This window comes from Rousettus aegyptiacus, unplaced genomic scaffold (genome assembly GCF_014176215.1).
Source record: "Rousettus aegyptiacus isolate mRouAeg1 unplaced genomic scaffold, mRouAeg1.p scaffold_m13_p_2, whole genome shotgun sequence".
NCBI lineage: Eukaryota > Metazoa > Chordata > Mammalia > Chiroptera > Pteropodidae > Rousettus > Rousettus aegyptiacus.
In genome coordinates this window covers 151,709,213-151,731,409 of record NW_023416295.1, presented here as the reverse complement: position 1 = coordinate 151,731,409, position 22,197 = coordinate 151,709,213, and the positions used below count along the sequence as shown (strand labels likewise).

Sequence of the window (22,197 nt, the reverse complement as noted above, 5' to 3'; positions counted from 1 at the left end):
GATGCCTGGGCAAAGTTCAGCATGCCCCACTTTCTCGTCGCAAGAAGCGAGCTGCCGCAAAAATTCTTTAGAACAGTGATTCTTTTTCTAATGGTTAGCAAAAGAACTCTTTTTCAAGTGAAATTTTTTTTGTGGAATGTCAAATATATAAAAATAGTTGAAAGCATATCAGCCCTGAACAGCCCAGAGCCCAAATACAAGGCCTCCCCACTGTGCCGACCTCACGACAGCCTCTGTGGCCCCTCCGTGGAGCTATGGGATTGGTGAGACACAGTGTGAAAGCCACTGCTTCAGAATGCCAGGCAGCCTACCTGTGAAAGCCTGAAAGCACAATTCAGAGGAACGTGAAAAATAAAACCCATGCATCATGCCGACAACTTAAAAAAATCTATCCAAGTTGAATCAACTGGTCCCTGGGAAACTCTAAGTGCTAAAGGTATCCTTTTTTTTTTTTTTTAATTTATTTTTTACACCTACAGCACCTGGTCTTCCTAGGTGGTCTCCCATCCAAGTACTAACCAGGCCCGACCCTACTTAGCTTCCAAGATCAAACAAGATCAGGCATGTTCAGGGTAGCATGGCCATAGACCAAAGGCATCCTTGAAACCTACCATGTCAGCAGTTGGCCACTAGAAATACGCTCATTAGAAAGACACCTAAAAGGCCACACACAGCCATAGAACATGTCATTTGGAATCCTAAACTCTGAATTTGAGTCACAACTCTGTTACTTACTAGCTGGGTGATCCTGAGAAAATGTCTTAAATTCTCTGGGTCCTGACTTTCTCATCAGCAAGAGAAAGATAATAGGTTTATTACTCACTTAACATGGTAATGAGGATCAAACAAAATATTTTAAAGAGGTATATAAACTGTAAAGCTCTGTATGCATGAAAGTTGTTAACGTAAAAATCTGTTATCTGTTGTGTCATTCATCCATTCCATATATTTTTATGAAATAATACTCCACTATGGTAAGGCTAATAGACTGAGCTGATTTAGATGTCACTTCTCTGTATCTCACTGAATAAGGCAACAGTAAAGAACAGCATCTCGCTGTCATGAGAAGTGAGATCCACGCCACCTGTGAGGGCTCCTCCCCACTTTTTGCCCGAGCTCTTTGACATGCTATTGCAGCTTTCTCATGGGAGAGTTCCTTCCTCTCAGTCACTGCCACAACCACTGTCATCACCCGCACACCTGGGGCCCTGAGGTTCCCCGGTCCCCACTTCAATGCAGGAAGCTCAGAGCCAGCAGACCTAGTCATTCCGCCACCACCAAGATTCTGGCAGCACTGCCCAACAGAAATTTCTACAATGGTGGAAATGTTCTAAACCTGCACTTTTAGGTAGGTAGCCACTAGTCATGTGTGGTTATTGACCCCTTGAAATGTGAGTAGTATACCTGAGGAATCAATGTAATTAATTTACTTTAAATAGCCACCTGTAGCTAGTTGACTATGCAAGTTAAGAGGAATTTCCAGTGGTCGAGCATGACCTTTTCAATGAGATCCAGGAAAATATACAGTAGTAGCATCCATGTCATTTTCAAACATAAAATCATTGTTAAATAAATAAACAATGGTGTTACCACAGTCACATGATCTTGCTAAGAGGAGATTGAGTTCCCTATACTAATTCGGCCCCCAATCACGCTTCTCATAATTATTAAAACCTGTGAGCAGAGACCAATGTCAGATGAGAAGACTGAGCATGTATAAGAGATTTACATTGCGATCAAATAAAACTTACAATAAAACTTATCTGATACCTATTAATGATATGCATAATAGCTATGGTGCATGCAGTAATTAGTTATAAAAGGTAGGTCATTCTCATAAATTATAAAGTTAGCATAATTTGTATAATGTTTGTCCTTTGGTATTAACAAATTATACCAATATTCCTAGCTTTTCTGAATTCTTTGTAAATGTTCATACGTGGCCCACTTCCAGCATCATTAGAAAATCTGAATCCTGGCTCCATGTTGATCTTTCCCTCCCTAATACAACCCACAGTTGATGTGTTTGGTGCTCCTGGCCATGTTGCCAAGTTATTCTCTCTGTCCCACCCTTGAGATGTCACTGAGTAATTTTCACTCCTCCCTTCTGGAAGTATCTGCCCTGGAGGGCCAGCGGCAGAAACTCTGAGGCAAACTGTGGACAGACAGCTCTATCTGATCACTATGCATCGAAAGAAAGGGAAGGGAGGCAAGAAGGCCAGGAGGGAAGTTGGATGCTGGCAAACGCAGACCTAAGGAGAAGTCAGAGGAAGTGCTGACGATGGACTCAGGGCAATGGAGAGATGGCAGTTTGAGGGCAAAGGGGAACAGCATAGAGTATAAGAAGCTGATGTGACAGGTAGTCAAGAGGCCTGCACCCCTTCGGGGTGGGATCCTGGTCCTGAAGCCACACCTGACAGAAGCCTCAAGGCACATGTACTAAGGTGACCCCTGGGCACATATGTTGTGTTGAGCAGTCCCTGGTAATATGTTTCTAGCAGCTCTAGCTCTGACACAGCTTTCATACTAAAGAACACAAATAACTAACATCATTGCAGCTTTGATTCATTGGAAGACTTGAGGAAGCGCAGGGGCAATAAATACCTAAAAGTAAGTAAAAAGGATAGGATAAGGGGGGAAGGTGAGAAATCCAGGAAAAAGAAAATTCGTGGTTCCTCCTGACTGGGAAAACTGCAGAAATCCTACCAGATTTTCAGGAAATATTAAATTTCCGTGGTAAGCACTGGATTATACATACCTCGAGTCGAACCTGAGCAGACCCTACAGGCAGATTACATGCTTTCCAGGTTAAGGAGGTCAGGGCCTTGAGGGTAACTAAATGGTGCAGCTTCCTCACTGAATTTCCTACACAAGGGTCCAGATATTATTCTACTTGAGATATGTTTTATCTAAAGTGGAGGCTGTCAAGTTCTGGTTTATTATTTCAAGGCCCAAGAAAGAAAGAAAAGAACGAAAGAATAAAAGAAAGAAAGAGAGAGAAAGGAGGATGAGCTCAGCAAGGTTGTAGCAACCACAACTTTTCTCTTCAAGGACCCTCTCTTCAGAGTTTTCAGTGCAACTCTGCAGCAAAATGCCAGTAACAATAACAAACTACATTTGTTGAGGGATTTGTATAATCTGCACTAAACATTCCTACCTCTCCTCTGTCTGTCTCTCTACCCCACCCATCCTTTCCCTCTCTCCCTCTCTCCTCCTCCCCCGTCTCTCTCCCTCTCCCCCCTTCCCTTTCTGTCTCCCTCTCCCCCCTCCCCCTACTGTCTCCCTCTCTCCCAGCCCTCTACATGACTACTATATAGCTCTTAACATCCTCATTCATAGAGACAACTTGGATAGAAATGAGGACCTCTTAGTCTCATCTAAAACTCACTAGAAGGGAGAATTACCTGGCCTAGCTTGAATTAGAAATCTACCTTGATTAAGTCAATAGATAACAGAAGCTCAGGTACTTTGGAGCAAGCGTGAATAGTGAGGACCCACCTGAGGGAGACGGAAAGTGACAGCCCTCAGAGAGGAGAGATGTGAGTTGGACAGACACTTGGAAATGTGTTTACTGCAGTGCAGTACTTCAGTGCTGTCAATGTAGACTTTCCTTGGCCTTGGGGAAAGGTGGTCATCACCGGAAGCGCAGAAAATACTGAAACAGAGACTAGGGTAACATCTAGCTTCTGCATGGTTTTACCTAAGACTGTCTCGATTCCCTCTAACTGACCAAAACACATTAAAGCTGTGTGCAAAGGAATTTGGCTCTGCCTGATCACATGTACACAGGGCAGTATGGTCACAATGTCTTTTTGATAAAGTGTTACTTTTATCCCTCTGAAACTAAGAGATCCTTTGGAAGGGAGATGCTACTGATATTGAAGTCCCTGAGCTGAGAGGTCACTGTGTTCCCTTCTTTTCAGGGAATCCAAGAAGACCCAGTGGGAAGAAGTGGCTTAGAAGGCAGTGTGTGGGGCCACTGTTTGGGTGATTATATAGAGGACAGATGAGCTTCTGATCTCCCCATGGGTCTACTGTTAAAAGTTCCTGTCCTAGTGATTGGTAATTAAATACCTAAAATGTCCACTGCAATTAGTATTATTAGCTGCCTTTATTAGGCTTCAACACAGAGAGGAAAGACCAAAGGCCAGATTAGGCTCACCTTTGGCAGCTGCTGATTGAAAGCAATTCTGAGCTGCATCTCTGATGATGAATGCCTTATTATGACTAAGAAGAAGACACCAGTGCAGAAATCTTTCTGTGGAAAAAATTTGAAAAAAAAAAAGAACCTTATCTCCTAGGAAACCAATTCACTCCTCCTCATTCTCTGTTCAGAAAGATGGCCAGCTTTCCCTTTTCTCATCCCTAACCATATTACCATTTCCTTCTCCAAAAGCTCAGTCTAACAAAGCAAGCAGGCGTTCTAGACGAGTATATTTTTTCTAAAGCTGAATTATATCTAGCAAAGGTCCAACATCATTTCCAAAATTGGAATCCATTTGAAAAGATATTTGGGATGTAGAAACACAAGTAAGTAGCTGCTGAATAATCCCTTAGATATGTCAAGGAATACAGGCTGAACTGAAATACAGATGGATCCTACATGTATAATCCTGTTTTCCATAGGGTAGAATTTAACAAATGGTATCTCTAGTATAAGAGGTCTGCCTCCTTGTAAGCAATTTCACTGATACTAATGACTTCAAGGCACAGTGCTTTATAGAAGCTTTCTTCTATGCAGTTATTCTGTGTGAATTGAGCACCTATTATAAGCCAAACACTAGGAAGGACAGTGGGGAGATAAAGGGAAAAAAAGAGACAATTAAGGAACTCAAAGCATAGCAGCGGAAGTAGGCACATAAATGAATACCATAGCTACTAAAAAAAAAGTAGATGCATGGCACAGGGCTGGTACAAGAGGGAGTCAACTCTACTGAAGATAATCAAAGAAACTTCACAAAAGAGAAAACCCCTGCATTGGGGTCTTAAGAATAAATAGAAGTTTGCCCAGAAGGCCGCTTTGGGAAGGTTGAAGGACTTCCAGACCTGGAAAACGGTATATGTGAAGGTACTGAGGCATGAAACTGTAATGGGCAATCACGAAATTGCAAGTAAATAATCCAATAAAGATGGCACAGAAGAGGAAAGGAGAGTGGAGAGAAGACTGGAGAATTAGGAAGGCACTCCTACTTCATGGGTTGAGCAGTTTGGACTTTATCCCACCAGTGATGGAGAGAGAGTACCAGATTTCCCATAGTCATCTCCACATCTTCTATGTCCTCTCCTGTATTATGGGAGTTGGAAATCTGGGAATATATTTCCCAGATCTCTTGCCACCAGCATTCCAATTCAAAGTTGATGAATTTAGAATCCTGTTAGATTCAGAAGGTACAAGAAGGAAATTAAAGGCCATTATCACTCCTCCAATAGCAGGAGGCAAATGCGTGAGCTTCAGCAGACATTAGGTTATTTGTATTCCAATGTGTGTGAATTACCCACTTGGTGCTACAGACAGCTATTAACGTCAACAATGGTTTCATGGAGCCCTTAACCAGGTCAACAGCAGCTGTTTCCTCATCCCTGGAAAGCTGATGATCACATTAGAGACCTAGTGGCAAACTTCAGAGCCATTGACAACCTTCTCTGAACTACAGTTCTACAACTTTTCCAATGTTTTAAAAGTACCATTTAGCAGTATTAAATCCATCCCCACTTTAAAGATTTCATGTGAATTTTGTTTCCCTGATCCAAACCCTAAGTGGCTTTGTGAAGAAAAAATTAATGGGGAGAGACCTGGGGGCAGGGACATTAATAGATGGATTATTTCAATAATACAAAAGAAATATGAAGAAACTGAAAATTATCGATAGAAATTATCAAAATTATCAATAGAAATAAAGGAGGAGAATGACTTTAAAAATATTTAGGACATATGACCATTTAGATGGAGGAGAAAAATAAGTTTAAAAAGGCTCCCAGACTTCTGGTCTAGGTGAATATACTGATCATGAAAAAGACAGAATACGAGACAGGGTAGAAGGGAAGAAGAGACTTGGTGGACATTACAGATGGTAAGTTCGACTTGGAATGTATTTAATTTGTGGTCTAGATATTAAATAGGCAGTTGGGTAAATAAATCTGGGAGTGAGAAGATTTAGGCTGAAGGTATTTATTTTGTAGACCAGGAACATGGAAATGGTCATTAAACCATACAAGTGGGTGAAATTGAAAGAAAGCGCGTAGCATTAAAAATACATATATATATAAAACAGAAAGTTAATGAACGATCCCTTAAAAACATCAACAGTTAAAAGCAAATACTGGAAGAGAATCCAGCAAAACAGACCAAGAATGAATAATCAGAGACGTAGAAAAATTCAGACAGAATTGAATTAAACAAAAGGAGATCATCTGAAATCATGGGCAAAGATATGAAAACAACCTAAGATATACCTGATGGAAGACATTAGTTTAAATATACAGGAAGGATTCTGACTTCTTATATTCATTCAAATGTTGTTTGTTGCTTTCACACATGAGTGCAATTGAAATGAAGGGGTGTTCTATAGTGTTTTGGAGCTTTACCCTCTCAGTGGGTTTTATCTCTTCTCTGTCTTCTTCCTTCATTCTAAAGGCAATCTTCCCTTCCCTCCCTGCTTCATTCCCTCATTCCATTCCCTTTGTTCTCCAAATGCAGCCAAAGCATTTCTGCCTTTACAGAGATAAGAGTTCCTGCTCACATCCCGCTGATACCTAATCTGCATTCCTTTAGTCAGGCAATCTGGATCAAACCCTTGTGGACTCCCCCTTGTGGACACGATGCCCATGCATTTATCTTGTGGCCACGTGCAGACCTATGGGTTCAAAAACTGGTAAATAGACCTCTAGGGAGGACTGTGTTAAAATCAATTTAATCAGTCATGACCAGACTATTTTTTAAATGACAAATGAGAGTAAAATGGAATAGAAAATATAATCATATGTTACTGACAGCAAAGATAAATATTATTTCATAAGACATTCGTTTCAGTGATAGGTTATATGTGAGTGTTTCGGATTTATGCATGGTGTGTGTGATGAGTCACAAAGTAAAATAATGGAACAGAGTCTCATAAATGTAACATGAAAAAGAACTACCAAGGAGGATTGAGTTCTATCTTAGTTTGGATTTGGAAAGTGATCCTAAGAAACAAAATAGAGAGAGTAGGGAAAGAGAGGGAAAGGCAAAAAGCCAATACGGTGTGCATTAATGTGCTGTTTAACACTGTGGATAACTGGTCTCCACCTTGTTGGGGACACTCTGAGGAACCACACAGAAGATGCCTCAGAATTGTTCCACTAGAGTGGATGTGGGCAAACATTTTCTGTAAAGGATCAGATACAAAAGATTTTCCTCTTTGCAGGCCATGCTGTCTCTATCATAATTACTAAACTCTGTCATTGTAATATAGACAATATGTAAATAGGCATGGCTATGTACTAGTAAAACTTTATTAAGCAAAACAGGTGGGCTGGACTTGACCCAGTGATTGTCAGCCCTGAACTAGAGCACAGAGAGGCTGGCATTCCTTTTTCTACCAACTCCTATGTACAGTGGTGGAGGCCTGCCCTCGGGAATGATAACCTTCCCGAGGCTATCATTTCTGGGTGTGCATAGACATGGAGAAAGCAGCACAAATGGAAGTTTAGTGTGTGTTTGACGTAGGACACTGGCTGGCAAGGACATATGAAAGTGTACTAGAGTCAGATGGACTAAGGGGATGAAGTGGAGTGCATCACAGATAACTGCTTTAAGGGACCAGCTAGGTTTATAGAAGTCTGGAAAATACATTCACATTCTCATTTACCTGCTCAAATGACCTCACAAGGCTCTTCTCAATCCTCATTAATCCTGCCCATACCACCTTTTTCTCTGGAAAAACAAAAATCTGGTGTTTTTATATTCATCGTGGCCCATTCCCTAAAGAAATTAGTTGTTGTATTTCAGAGATTTTGTTTTACTTCTTCAAAGTTAACTGTGTATTCAGCGCTCATACCTAGCTTGGCACACACTCTACCATTTTAAATAATTTTCTCTTAAAACTGTCCACACAGAGGATCTCACCTAATTATTCTTACACAGTCTAAAAGGCACAGTCTCTCTTATGCTTTTAAGCTCATTTTCTTTTCCACACACTTTCTTTTTTTCCCTAAATGGATACGTCCAATTACTCTCCCCTTGGGTGTTTTAATTTGGTACGTTTTTGAACACTTAGAAAAATCATAAATTATACTACATTCACTGGCAAGTCATCAAAAAACATTTAGATAAAAGAAAATATCTGTAAAAGCATGTCTTTTATAGCAGCATAAGCCTGGGGTCATTTCTTGTTTTAAATCACATAACTAGAGAGGAGGAAAACAAGGTACCACAAATTGAATTCTTTTTAATGACTTTTCATTTGTATAGCATTTTTACAGCTCACAGAGCTCTGTCTCATGAAAGTTATGTAATTTATACATTTTCTTATTTGATCCATAAGGAAACTGAGGCTCAGAAGTACTTTATAAAATTTACAGAGAAAGTTGGTGGCAAGAGTGGGTCTACAGTCCAATTCCCCTAGCACCTCAATTCACTATGCTTTTGGATGTGCATTATTTGCAACTGTCTTGTGAATAACAGAAATTTTAAGAGTCATTTTTTGGCTACTAACTTCTCATAGGGCTTTATAATACCATGTCATTCATCTTTCTCCATGGCTGGGTGTTGGTTATAAATGATAGTTTTTTTGTTTGTTTGTTTTGTTTTGTTTTTATGCAGTAGGTCCTAAGTGTGGTAGATTATTTGCAAAGATAACTACAATAATCTCTATCCCTGTATATTCATGACTTTGTCATATTTCTTATCGACAAGGTCTCTTTCCACCAACCTTGAGCCTGGGGTGACGTATGAATTGCTCTCAATAGTAGAATGCAGCAGATGTGACATAATGAACTTCCAAGCCCAGGCCTCAAGATGCCTCTTGGAACATGGATGCCATATAAGGAAGCCTGGCTCTCTTGCTTGAGGATGAAAGATCCTGGGAAAAGGGGTCCAGCCAAAAGCCAACTCCGAATGGCAGGTAAGTGAGTAAAGCCACCTTGAACTATCCAGCCCCATTCGAGCCTCCACATGACTGAGCCACATGAGCGACTCTACCTGACACCAGGAGAAGAACTACCCAGCTAAGTTCATCCCAAATTGCTGACCCACAGCACGATGAGCAAAGACAGACAGTTATTGTTTTAAGCCATTAATTTTTGGGGTGATTTGTTATACAGCAATAAATAAGTGATACACTAGTGACGAGTGATTTCATATTCCATTATTTTGTGAAAATAGTGAAAATTCTCCAAAGATTTAAAACCATCTTTAAGTCTCAAGAGAATGATGAGTTTTCCTCTATTTTTAAGGAATTTTATCTCTATTCCCCAGGCCTGTTACAGAGTAACGGGGACCTAGAAGCATAAACTTATTACATTAACTCCTCACAAAACTGCCTGTGTTCTCAATAGGATGATTTTTGGTAGCCATCTTTCTGTTTCCTGACTCTGCCCCAATGGCCATAACTAATTAGTCCGAGAATGGATACCTCATACAAGCTGAGCACCAAGAGACTCTCTCTAGCGAATGTAAGATATTGAATGGAGACCCAGGGACTAGGAATCTTTAAAAACTGAGTCTGTGTAACACGAGGGCTCTGGAAAGAAGGCTATCAGTACTCTGAGGCTGGTTCTGGAGCTGTGCTGGTCCTGAAAAGTGGGTTCAATATTTCATCAGACTCTGTGACATGTTCTAGTATCTATCCCATAAATCCCCTTTCCCACGTAAGATACCTTAAGTTTGTTTTTGTTCCTGGCTGCTAAAAAATTTAAATTAATGCAGGCTCCATTTCCCCCTGGCTGGACGAAAGCCCAAAGCTGACTCCTCGGAGTTCCTCAGGGGTCACCGGCCCCTCCCTTCTCTTCCGCTGTGTGGGGGCCAGAAGAAAACAGTTGCCCAGGAAGATAATCTCATTTTACAGGGAGATCAGAGAAGCTAGTGTCTTAAATTTCTTCATGGTTCCACCTACTGCACAGATCAGTGCTAACATCAGATATAAGCAAGACTTCGTCAATAATGATTTCCCTGATGAAAGCTCTCTCTGTCCCTACTGCCCTACAGTCTCATCACACTGATGTCAACTCTGCTGTCAGAATCAGCCTGGTAGTGGAAGTAGTAGGAGGAAGTGTAGATACCGTCATCGATTTCTCAGAAAACTGGGTATTTTTGTGGTTTGTGGCACCAAGTACAAGGTCTTTTTCCCACTGTCCATGTGGGCAGCTTTGGCCATTATATTTCCTTGTTCCTCATGTCTTCAAAAGTCTATAATCCTCTATAAATTATTATAATATCCTAATTTTGAATGAGAAATCCTAGTTAAAAGAGCTGGAATGTTACATAATGACCACAGTTCAGGACCCAGAAAAAAGAATGCAGGTTATAAAGTCATATTTGCACAGGGAAAGGTAATACTGCAGAACAGTTCCTGAGGGCATTTTGTTTTCAGTAAAAGCTCACAGTCAAATGGCTAAATTCCACCTATTTCACTCAGGAAAAGTCTGGGAATTGATTCAGTTTTGGGACTACAAAGGAAAAATTATCTTATAAATGTCTAGCAAATAAGGATTAGGGGACTTTACAATGTCATGATAATCTTTGCAAAAAAATGAATCAAGGATAAAAATTAGCGTTAGAGTAGTGTCACTGTGTCTGGGTGTCTATGGTTCTCTGAAAAAGCTGAACAAGACCTTTGAGTGAATTTAAACCTAAAGAAGTTGGTGTCTATTAGCAAACAGTCTCAGACTGTGACCTGCTGATTGACAGTGCCTTCAGATAAGAGCAAAATCTATAGTTCTGGTTATATTAGAATTTCTTCTTTTATTTTCAGAAATCAAAAAGTTGAGTTTTCTGCAAAAGTTATCAGTCTAAACAAACAAATTCCTTTATTCTGATATTTTGCAAAGTGAAAAAAGGAAAAAAGGGGCTGAATTGTACAAATGTAAAAATGGAAACAGTTTCTTAATTCCACTCCATAAGTCTTGAAGTTTACGAGAAATTTCTTGAAACTGAATAAAAACGTGCATACTGCATATGTAAAACCTCTATTCAAGTTAAAAACAAAATCAAACAAAAATCCCTAAACTAAAACTATTCCTTTAGCCACAGTCATTAAAGTTAGAAGCATTTCCTTAAAAAAGAGCAATTACCAATTATTAGAACCTCATACAGTATGTAAATATCCGTGGTTAAGTATCATAGACAAAGAGTACACAGACAACAAAATATTCCAAAAAAGAAGGAATTTGGTCAGTGGCAACTGCCAATCTTTCTACAACTTATGCTTATGACCCAGGAGTCATTACTATTTTATTCATTCATTCATTCATTCATTCATTTGCTCACTCACTCAACCCACTCACTCCCATATTCACTCACTCCTTTACTCACTCATTTATTCAAAAACATTTACTGATGGCTACAGTACACCAACCAGGCAATGTGCTAAGCACTGGGCATTAAGAGATGCACATAACATTTTCTTGCCAAGATTGGTGAAAAAGGATCATGTTAGAGGTGCTCTACCTCCCTGTCTTAGATTGCCATAGGGAACAGAAAACCCGTGGGGTTCCTCACATCTTGCCTGAGTAGTCAGACCATACAGCATGGCGAAAATGTTACTCTGATTCTCAATGTGAATAAGATCTATGTAGAACTTCAGCTCCAGAGCCTGAGCAAGCTCCAGGGTAAAAATGATTCACTTCCCAACCATTTGGAGCCAATGCAGACTAAGACTGAATGGTTATGGATGTTGAAGGTTCCTGCTCTCTCCTCAAACTGCAAAAAAAAAAAAAAAAAAAAAAAAGATTTAATTATAGCTCCAGTCTAAGCTTCCTGAAGACCTCTAGGGACCACAGAGCTCCACAGAACACTAGCCAAATCTTTCCGCACTGACTCCCCTCTCCACCAAATACATGGCAGGAAGAGAAGACCACCCTCCGTGTCATACATGCAGGTTGGCCAGAGAGAGACTGCCAACTGGACAGTAGTCTCCAGTGGTAAAGCCTGGCTGGAAGTAAGTCACGATCGAATGCCTGCGCTCGTTTTATCTTTGGGAATTATTGGTAGAGCAGGATCCATGCCTTTCCTTCTTGGCTAAATATAAAATGGCATATGACTTGACAATGGAAGATTCAGAAGAGAGCCTCGGATGCTTTAAAGTAAGCACTGTGTTTGCTGAGGAAGGGAAGAAACAGAGAAGCTTGAGGCATGTTGGATATATATTTCTCTTGAGAAGAACTAATAATATGTTATGTTTGGAATTAGCCTTTTCCATTTTTAAAGGGTTTCTATATAACTTCAGCCTTTCGTCAATCCTAGAAGACGGCTTGGGCAGCTATAAGTATCCTCCATTTTCCATGTGTATAAAGAACAGCCCAAAGCCTTGCTGGAGATCCCACAGCTAGTGACTGGCACAGCCTCCGACAGCAGGGCCAGTCTCGGCATACCGTTCTTTCCCAAGACTGAAGGAATTGGAATATAAAATTGCTAGCTTTGATTTCATTGGCTTGGCTTTCGCTTTTTTTTTTTTTCCTTTTTGCTTCCATTCCTGTTTTGAATTTGTCACTTTTTATCCCTTCCTACCCACCTTCATGTACTTCCTCCTCCCTCCCCCACACATTCTCTCTCCTAGCTTGTTTTAGATGCTGCTTCACTTGGTGGCTTTGGCTGCAAACCTCCCAGCTTCACAGCCAACACTTGGAGCTCACAGATTACAGAGCTCTGTCCTCAGGCTGCCTGTTGCTTCTTCTCAGAGTTGGAAGAATATTTTTATTGGGGGGAGGGTGTTAGAGGAAATGGAATTGACTAATTACAGAATTAGCAATGATTGCTCACCTGATAGCCCGATTAAGATCCCAAATCATCTCACATTCTTCGGATTGGTGATGAATAATTTAGAGACATTTCAGGGGTGAATATTCCAGGGTTACATGCTTCTAGTGTTAAAACATTTTCATCTGCCTGACTGGAAAACATCTTGGCATCTAATAATCAAAAAGATTATAAACAGAGTTCTCAAGTGACTCCCTTCGTTTACTGCCAGGTTGTGAGTAAGAGACATCAGAGGGCAAGAAGTCTGGGAGCAGGGAGCCGGGAGCTGTCAATTCAGCCTTTCTGCCTAGCGCTAAATTCACGTTTGCACACAAAGCAAAGATGAGCAGCGAAAAGGGAGCAAGGGGAAATCTGAAGACTAAATTGTCATTCTCCTCAGAGGAAAAAGAACTCCGAAATTGTCAAAGTGAAGTTTCTATCTGGTCCTCCCTTTTTTCCACAGCAAAATTGTTTAGGCAGCTCTCATCATAACATACATTTCTACTGAGCTTCTCAAGAAGAAACAGTGACCTGGGCCTCCTGGGCCTCACCAGTAATAAAGATTTTACCAGGTGCAATGAGTGTTGCTGTGGAATCAAACTATTGCTGTCAGGCTAATGAGAGAAAAGATTCACTGTTGTGAATCAAGTAAATAAACATGCCTGGGAAACACTATGGCAGCAGATAACACTGAGAGAAAAAATGAGACTTGGTACTATTTTTATAGTGCTAGCTTTCTGATTATAATTGTACTTGAAGAACAACTAGCATGAACAATATAAAAGCCAATTTAATTTCAGATCCTGAGCTTGCTGCACAGTTCTTAGATTATTTGAAATGCAACGTGATCTACAGTCATTTTTCAATTGTGTGACAAGGAAACATAAAAATATCTAAGTAGCTGCTAGGAGGCTCATGGGCAAATGGAAGTTGAGGAAAGCTGATCACAGAAATATGTTTTACTTTTTAAAAATCTTATTAGTATACCCCATACTCACTTTCAAGCTAGTATTTATGGAACACATAATGTGCCAGGTACTGTTAATTGCTTTAATGAGAATTATCTCATTTAATTATCACAACAACTGGCAAGGTAGCTACTGTTATTATTTTCATCTTATGGTAGCCACATAACTTGTAAAGATTGAGCTAGAATTTGAACCTAGTCTCTGACTCTAGAGCCAAACCACTGTGCAGATAAGGAAAGGAGTTGGCTCACGCTTCCACTTTCTGTTTCTTGATTGAAAAAAAAAAAAAGAATCATGTCCCACTAGCTACACTGACCTAAACATCCATTACTAAGAACGGGCTCCAGGGTTACTGAGGGGAGAAGAGCTGCCCTAGTAAGCCAGAAAGAAAACAGTGGCTACAGCCTTCCCAACATACCTGGAGCACCTCCCTGGCCCCTCTGGACTAGACGCGCCGGGACCTTCCCCTATGCTGAGATCAGGCCTGGAAGCTCTCTGCTGAGCCTCACAACAGCGCTACTCTTGTCTCTCTCCCCAGAGAACACCAAGAAGCAGACATTCAAGTCCAGCTTCTAACCACTCTACCATCACCCAAGGAAGCAGAATGGCCCTACCAGTCACTTTAACAGCCCTACGAAACTCAGTCTTTCCTTCCTCCTCCTGCCCAAAGTGGCCAGGTTCAGACTCACTAAACGTGCATATGAAAATGAACAACCTTCATTCATGTAAACTATATACAACAGGCTGAGAGCTATGGAATCAATAAAGTGAGAAATGAGTTTGCTCTACATCACATGATGCTCCAAATGCTAATGTACTGGATGCTCGTATGCATGGCAATGTGTACAGATGGAGCTCCACTGACAATCATTGTAAGTTCATTTTTCAAAAGATTTTTATTAAAATACAACATTATATTAGTTTCAGGTGTACACCATTTTCAACATTTATATACTTAAAGAAGTGATTGCCATAAGTTCATCAACCACCTGACACCGTACAATGCTATCACAATATTATTGACTATATTCCCTGTAATGTATATGCTGTACATTACAACCCAATGACCTATTTGTGTTATACCTGAAAATTTGACCTTCTTATTCTCCTTCACCTTCCTCCACCACACCTTTAAAATGTTTTTCAATTACCTTTAACATTCAATATTATTTTATATTAGTTTCAGATATATAGCATAGTTGTTAGATATTTATGTAATTTACAAAGTGATCCCTTTGACTAGTACCTGACTGGCACTATACATAGTTATTACCATATTACTGACTATATTGCCTATGCTTTACATCCCCACCACTATTTCTTAACCACCGATTTATATTTCTTAATCCTTTAACCTTTTTCATCCTTTCCCCAACCTCCCTCCCATCTAGCAACCATAAGCTTGTTCCATGAATCTGTGAGTCTGTTTCTGTTTTGTTTGTTCATTTATTTTGTTCCTTAGATTTCACATACAAGTAAGGTCATATGGTATTTGTCTTTCTCTGTCTGACTTATTTCACTTAGCATAATACCTTCCAGGTCCATCCATGTTGTTGCACATGGTAAAATTCCATTCTTTTTTATGGCCGAGTAATATTCCATTGTATATATGCACCACATCTTCTTTATCTAGTTGTCTACTGATGGGCACTTAGGTTGCTTCCATGTTTTGGCTACTGTAAATAATGCTGCAAAAAATATAGGGGTACATATATTTTTCTGAATTAGCGTTTTGGATTTCCTTGTATAAAAACCCAGAAGTAGAATTGCTGGATCATATATATGGTCATTCTAATTTTAAATTTTTGAGGAAACTCCACACTGTTTTTCATAGTGGCTGAGACCCAAATCAAACTATAAGGATAGGACTAACGGGAGAAATCCTCATTCTCTACAAAACACAGCATGCTAGCTGACTGACTACAGGGTCTTGTGATGCGGTGTTACTGGTCTCATTTCCAACAGTATGTGGAAATACTTATTTTTAGAGGGAATTTTCTAACTTTGTAACTTTATAATGGAAGTTAGTGAGACAACGGTTTTGCTTTTAAAGAAAAGTCTTATATAGATAACTTAACTAGAATATATTTGTATCAGTTTAAGAGCCTTTTGGTTCCAAGTGACAGAAGGTTCCAACTCAAACTAAATAAGAAACTTGAATAAAAAGGCAACTTGTTAACTTATGTCATAGGCCGAGAGCTGGCTTTCAGCACAGACCAATCGAAGGACTCAAACTCCGTCACCAACGCCTGTTCTCGCTCCACACCTTGTTCTGCTTTCCTCCATGCTGTGTTCATTGTCAATGTCCACTTGGTGGCAGAAATGACTGTCAGCAACTCCTGTCCTTCACGCTCTAGAGTTCAAGGGGAGTTTGAAGAATAAGTGTTCTGGGTTCCACTCTGACTGGCCTAACTCATTTTAGGTGCTTGTTTTGATCACATCTCTGTAGCCAAAGGGATTGAGAGTACTCTTTGGCCAAGGCAAATCACATGTCCACCTACCACAAAGTCTGAGAGAGGAAGGGTGAGTACCCACTATAAATTCAAGAAATTATATCCAAAAGAAAGGGGAAAGGTCTAAAATCAATAGATGTCCTCTAGTACTCCTCTTCATAAAACAGAAATATTTGTATCCATTTATTAAAAGTATCCAGTGCTAACACATAAAACACTTAACTTAGAGTATACTTAAGCTTTTATCCCCCTAACATAGCATTCTTAGATGGACTTAAAATATTGGCACATAATTTAAAGATTTGGGTACCCATTGGTATGAATATGCTTGCAAAAAAATACATAGAACTAAAATTAAAAATTAAAATAGAAGACCAAGACCAAAGAATCCTATCTTTATATCTCAGATTGGCCCCTAACTCATAAAGTGTTATCCTGATAAATTTATATAAACTTTCTGTACTATTTCTCTATATTTCTAGTTTGCCTTCCTCTCCTAGGGTATGCCTATATGTCATTTTTTCTTCCCTGGGCCACTCCAGATCCACTGTCCACACTTCTCCAACCTAATCTTTGTCCTGAGAGACTGATTTGTGTGGACCACATCAACAGCCTCTTCCATCCTCCAGATTCTGGTTGGGTTGAACCAATGAGGAGACCTGGTGGGAGATCAGGAGAGAAAAGGAGAGTAGGGAGAAACCTATGTCCCTCAACCAAAGGTGACGTGCCTATCAAACAAGTTTTTTCTTCATGACTATTCCTCTGAAAGTTCCAGTAATTATTCCCTTCTTTTTCTCATTCAGACCTGGGGCTGGTAAGAAAGCCGTTGGCTCCTGCATCAACCATTGTGGTTCCTTTATACCTTCCCACACTTTGGTAAATAGTTCTTTTATTAAACTCTCCTCCGCTGTTCCTAATTTGAGGGTGTCATCTATTTCCTACTGGGACCCTGATTAATATGGTCTAAAATTTTGATAGAGAGGGGGAGCAGAAAGGACCAGAAAGGGTGACCAGATCAAGTAGACCTAATTAATTCTCTGATAAATAAAATACTATAAACGGCTCCAACCAATTTCATATCTACATTAATTTACTTTTCATTTCAATAATGCTTTAAAATCCCCACATTAGAGATGGAAACTATAAGACTAATATCAATAGGCATTGAAAGTTTTCTACTTCAAAGGGGGTTTTAGCACATTCCTATTCATAAATCTCTTAGCTACATTTTCAGTGAGCCAGAGAGGTGCGAAGAATGTGATAACAATTCAGGAAAATACGAGGGAATATAGGAGATTTTGTTTTTGAATTCTTCCTTTCTGCTTGTTTCTTTCACAGCAAGTACCATTCACAACTCTAAACGTTCATTCCCAAATCAGAGGAACCAGCTGTTTCTATCAGAATCCTTAATGTTTTTCAGAATGTTTGTCCCCTTTGCCAAAGTTCAGACAGAACTGTGATTGCAAGGAAAGGGACGGTAAGGGAAAGAGAAAATTCTAGAGGGATAGAAGAAGGGCGAGATGAAGTAAGAGAATGAGATGACATGCTTGAGAAGAGGGCACTGAAAGAACCTGATGGAAGAGAGAGCGAACCTCTAAAAGATGGAATAGATAAGAGAGGAGCAGAGGGACCAGATGTTTGGATCACTAGACATTATGAAAAGAGATTAATTTAGGGTGGAAGGGGAGACTAGAAAATAATTCATGGTTGCTCAGTAACCAGAGACCAATAACCTAGAAGCTATTTAGCCTACATTCCATAGGAAACAAGAGCCAGGGTCCAGTAAGGTTCTGAGAATGCATGCTAAGAAGGATTAACATCCATACGTGACTGTTCCTTGCCAGATCAAAAGACATTTTCTGTTTCTAAACAGAGAAAATTGGGCTTTAGCCTTAGATGATCCAATGAACAACAAAAATGGGGTGAAGGTTAGCTTTCGACCTCCCATGCCTTTAATTTGCATAAATTTTCTTATCGGTAGTTTACTCTCCCTTTGCCTTAGGTAGGGGAATTGCTTATTAAGTGGAATCAGTTATGCTCACCCAGGTCTGCAAATCTCTGCTGCTGCTGCTATTTGTTTGTGTACTTCTTTGTTTTTAATTATTTTTTAAACAGAGGTAAGAGAACCAAGGAGCGAGAGAATATACGTGCTTCTTACGGCCTGCTGGCCTTTCTTAAATCCATGATTTCCTTTTGTCTGCCCCCGTCACTGGCTGCTGCTTTCATTTGCCCAATTGATTCTGCATCTTAATGAAAAGTGTTATCCTCTTTCTATTCGGTCTAGGATAATTGTTGCCCAGGCAAATCATTATGATTAAACTCAATTTAAAAGTGAGAACCCACCTGCAACCACGAGTTAAGTCTGCCTTTGGATAAGGAAGTTAGTATTTTCACTTTGTGCTAAATGCAAAGGTGTGTAAATGGTAAGAGATTGTTAATGGAGACGGTTAAAGAAATCTGCCTCTTTATTTAAATGATTAATTACAATTCAGATGTGTCTGAAAGGAAATTACCTGATTCTTAGAAAAATGTTTTCATTTAACATCACTATCATTGAGCAGGCCTCTATCAAGCACATTTGATATCGATGCAGAAAAATAAAGTAATTGAGATGAGAAAAAAATAATAAGGTGCTTTCAGTAGATATATGAAATGGAACTAAAATATACAAGGTTCCTATAGAGAAAATTTGGCATTTTTTGGCTCCGCAACATCCATTCTGCTTCCTGAAAGTGTTTTTGAATTTCCTCTGAAAAGCTTATTTTCCCATTCTGCCTAGAGTTTGAAAGAACTCAGAGGCTGGTATGACTTAAGCCAATCACCATATCCCATTCCTACCCCCCCCAACCCCCTTACCCCCCCCCCCCCCACACACACACACATACACAGTGTTCCGATTAGGATCAGAACCAATGAAATGTTTGCTGGGACTTCTGGGAAAAGGAAAGTTCCTCTTTTCTTCAGAAACTTAAAGAGATATTCTTGACATTTTTTTCCTGGAATGTATAATTTGAAGATGTAAGATCTAGAACTGCTGTAGCCATTTTGCAATCAAGAAGAGAAATCCAGAGTGCAGGGAGCCCCTAGGCATGAAGCTTTTGCTTAGAAAGGCAGAAGAATGGGATCACCTTGGTGACATCATTTGAGCCATTTCATCAAGTTACTGCTAATGCTGGATTTTTTGGCCAGGTGTATCCACTTTTATGGATTAAGCTAATTTAAGACGAGCTTTACATTACTTGCAACCATGCGACTCCTGGAGGAGTTCCCTGTATTGAGGCAAGGTCAGGTGACCCCCCAGTCTGTGATGCAATGGAAGGAATACCAATGTCTGCATTCCTGGGGCTCTATATTATATCCAGGGTTCCTGGGCCTGGCAGATCATCTGAATCACTGGAAAACTTGGCAAAAATACATGTAAAAACTTGATGATCAATGATTTTAGGACATTAGTTTAAAAAATAGGCAAAAGAGAGCTAGGATATAATGAGCTATTATCTAACAGAGGAGAAAGAGAATTTTTTTAAACAATATAGGCAAATTTCATTCTCTTATTTATTCATTATTTAGAGTCATTTAAAAATAAAGTACTATGATAGGACTTGATAGAGGTAATACAAAGTTGTACAAGACAAAATTCCATCTACTCAAGAAATTTTTTAAATCTGGTAGGAAGCTAAACATGTATGCTTATAAGTCCATTGCAACTGAGTACAGGCAAGTGCTGAGAAATACTTTTAGTCTTTAACAGCTTACTAAGCATATTCACACTCATTATATCATTTGATTCTCACAACAACCCTTTGAGGTAGGCAGTTGCACTTCCTTGTTTGGCATAGATAAAGAAACTGAGACTCAAAAGCGTGCAAAGATAAATGTAAATGAATGTCACTGTGGCATTATTTGAAAGAGTGGAAAACTGGAAACTGCCTATCTATCCATCAATAACGGAATAGCCAAATATACCATATTCCTCCATGCCAGAGAATGGTAGTCAGCTGCTAAAAATAATAAGACAGAGTTCCCATTCTGGGTAAGACGAGATAAGCACACTCAACCCTATCTCTCACCAAATAAGATTGTGAAATTTAGAAAATAAATTTAGAAAATACAGAACGTCCATTTATATTTGCCTTTTAGATATTTTTTCAGAATTTTTTAAGTATGTCCCATGCAATGTGTTAGATAAACTTATACTAAAAAATTACAAGATATCTTGTATTTTATGGCAAGCCCAGACTGAATGCAAGTGAAAACTTAGACAAAATGCATGGAGAAGTTATCAGAAGACTGAAGTGAATGGTAGTAGACAAACTGAAGAAAGAGAATTTGAATTATAAGCAATCTGGTGGTGAAATTCCAAGGTTGGTTTGTTTCTTTCTTTCCTCATCTCTCAGCCTGGACTGAAAAGCAACCTAAATTCAGCACTGTTGATCTAGCACTGAGAACAAGAGCTCCAAGAGACTCTCTTTCCGGTCTGAGGAGTGAAAAGTGGGGCACTCTATAGGACAAAGAGAATGATTTCCGCCTTCCTCCTCTCCTTTACCTACCTTCCTTCCTTCCTTCCTTCCTTCCTTCCTTCCTTCCTTCCTTCCTTCCTTCCTCCCTTCCTTCCTCCCTTCCTTCCTCCCTTCCTTCCTTTCTCCCTCCCTCCCTTTCTTCCTTCTTTCACTCTTCCCTTCTTTTCCTTTTTTCTTCTTTTTTTTCTCTTTTTTTCCACTGAAGACCTCAAACAAACCACAGTCCCAAAGCAGCTGAGTGGTAGCTGGACAGTGGCAGCAGCAGCATCCAGGCAGACCCCAGAACTCTAAGGAGAATTCCTCTCTCTGGGAAGGTACACTACAGTCTAAAGAATGTAGGGGGAAAACCCCGTTATTCTCTCTCTCTCTTTCTCTCTCTCTCTCTCTCTCTCTCTCTCTCTCTCTCTCTCTCTCTCTCTATATATATATATATATATATATATATATATATATATCTTCCATCTGCTTGGATGTGGAGGTGGACCCAGCTTCAGGACCCCATGTGGCTGAGTGGAGTGATCAAATACTCTGCTTTCTATTCAAGGGACCAGAAAGAGGCAACTCTGGGTGCCAACGAGTGTTAGGAGATTGAGTAGAAGAAGCTCGAAAAAGGATCCCATGCAGTGCTGATGCAATCCTGGGCTCACCTTTGAAATGTGAAATGATCCTAAACAGTATGCTAAAGCTTAAGAACTGAACTATGGGTAGACCACCACCTGGGGCCCAGATTGCCCACCAAGTGAGGCACACATGGATAAATTCAAACAGAATTGCAAAGGCTTTGAAAATTGAACTAAATTGGACACACAGTCCAGGGAAAGCATAAATATGACTACTGAATGTCCAACGTGATAGCCAGCTTCCAAGATGGCCCCTAATGACCTCCCAGCCTTTGTTGTTCTCTCTTGCACTGTACCAAGGGTGGTCTGGGTGACGGAATATGGCAGAATCGATTATTTGACTCTTTGCAAGTTATAAAGACTGTGGTTTCAGTCTTTGATTTACTTTCTCTTGGATCATTCTGTCTGAGGGAAGCTTTGTCATGAGCGATACCAATAAACAGTAAGAAACTGAAGTCTCCTGTCAATATCCACGTGAGTTGGAAGTGGATCCTTGAGACCTAGTCAAGCCTCTGATGACTGCAGCATCATGAGAGGTCCTAAGTGAGAACCACTCAACTAAATCACTCCCAGATTTCTGGCCGTCAGAAACTGTGAGTTGGCTGTTTTAAGCTGCTGGGTTTGGGGTAATTTGTTATACAGCAGTATATAACTAATACGTCTACCAAAACAAAGAAGCATAAAAAGCAATATTTTCCTAGGATT

At 39.9% G+C, this 22,197-nt stretch overlaps 1 pseudogene; it reads right to left on the bottom strand.

Annotated features, from left to right (window-relative positions):
• Positions 1 to 470: 470 nt before the first annotated feature.
• Positions 471 to 589, bottom strand: LOC118614642 (annotated as a pseudogene).
• Positions 590 to 22,197: the final 21,608 nt, after the last annotated feature.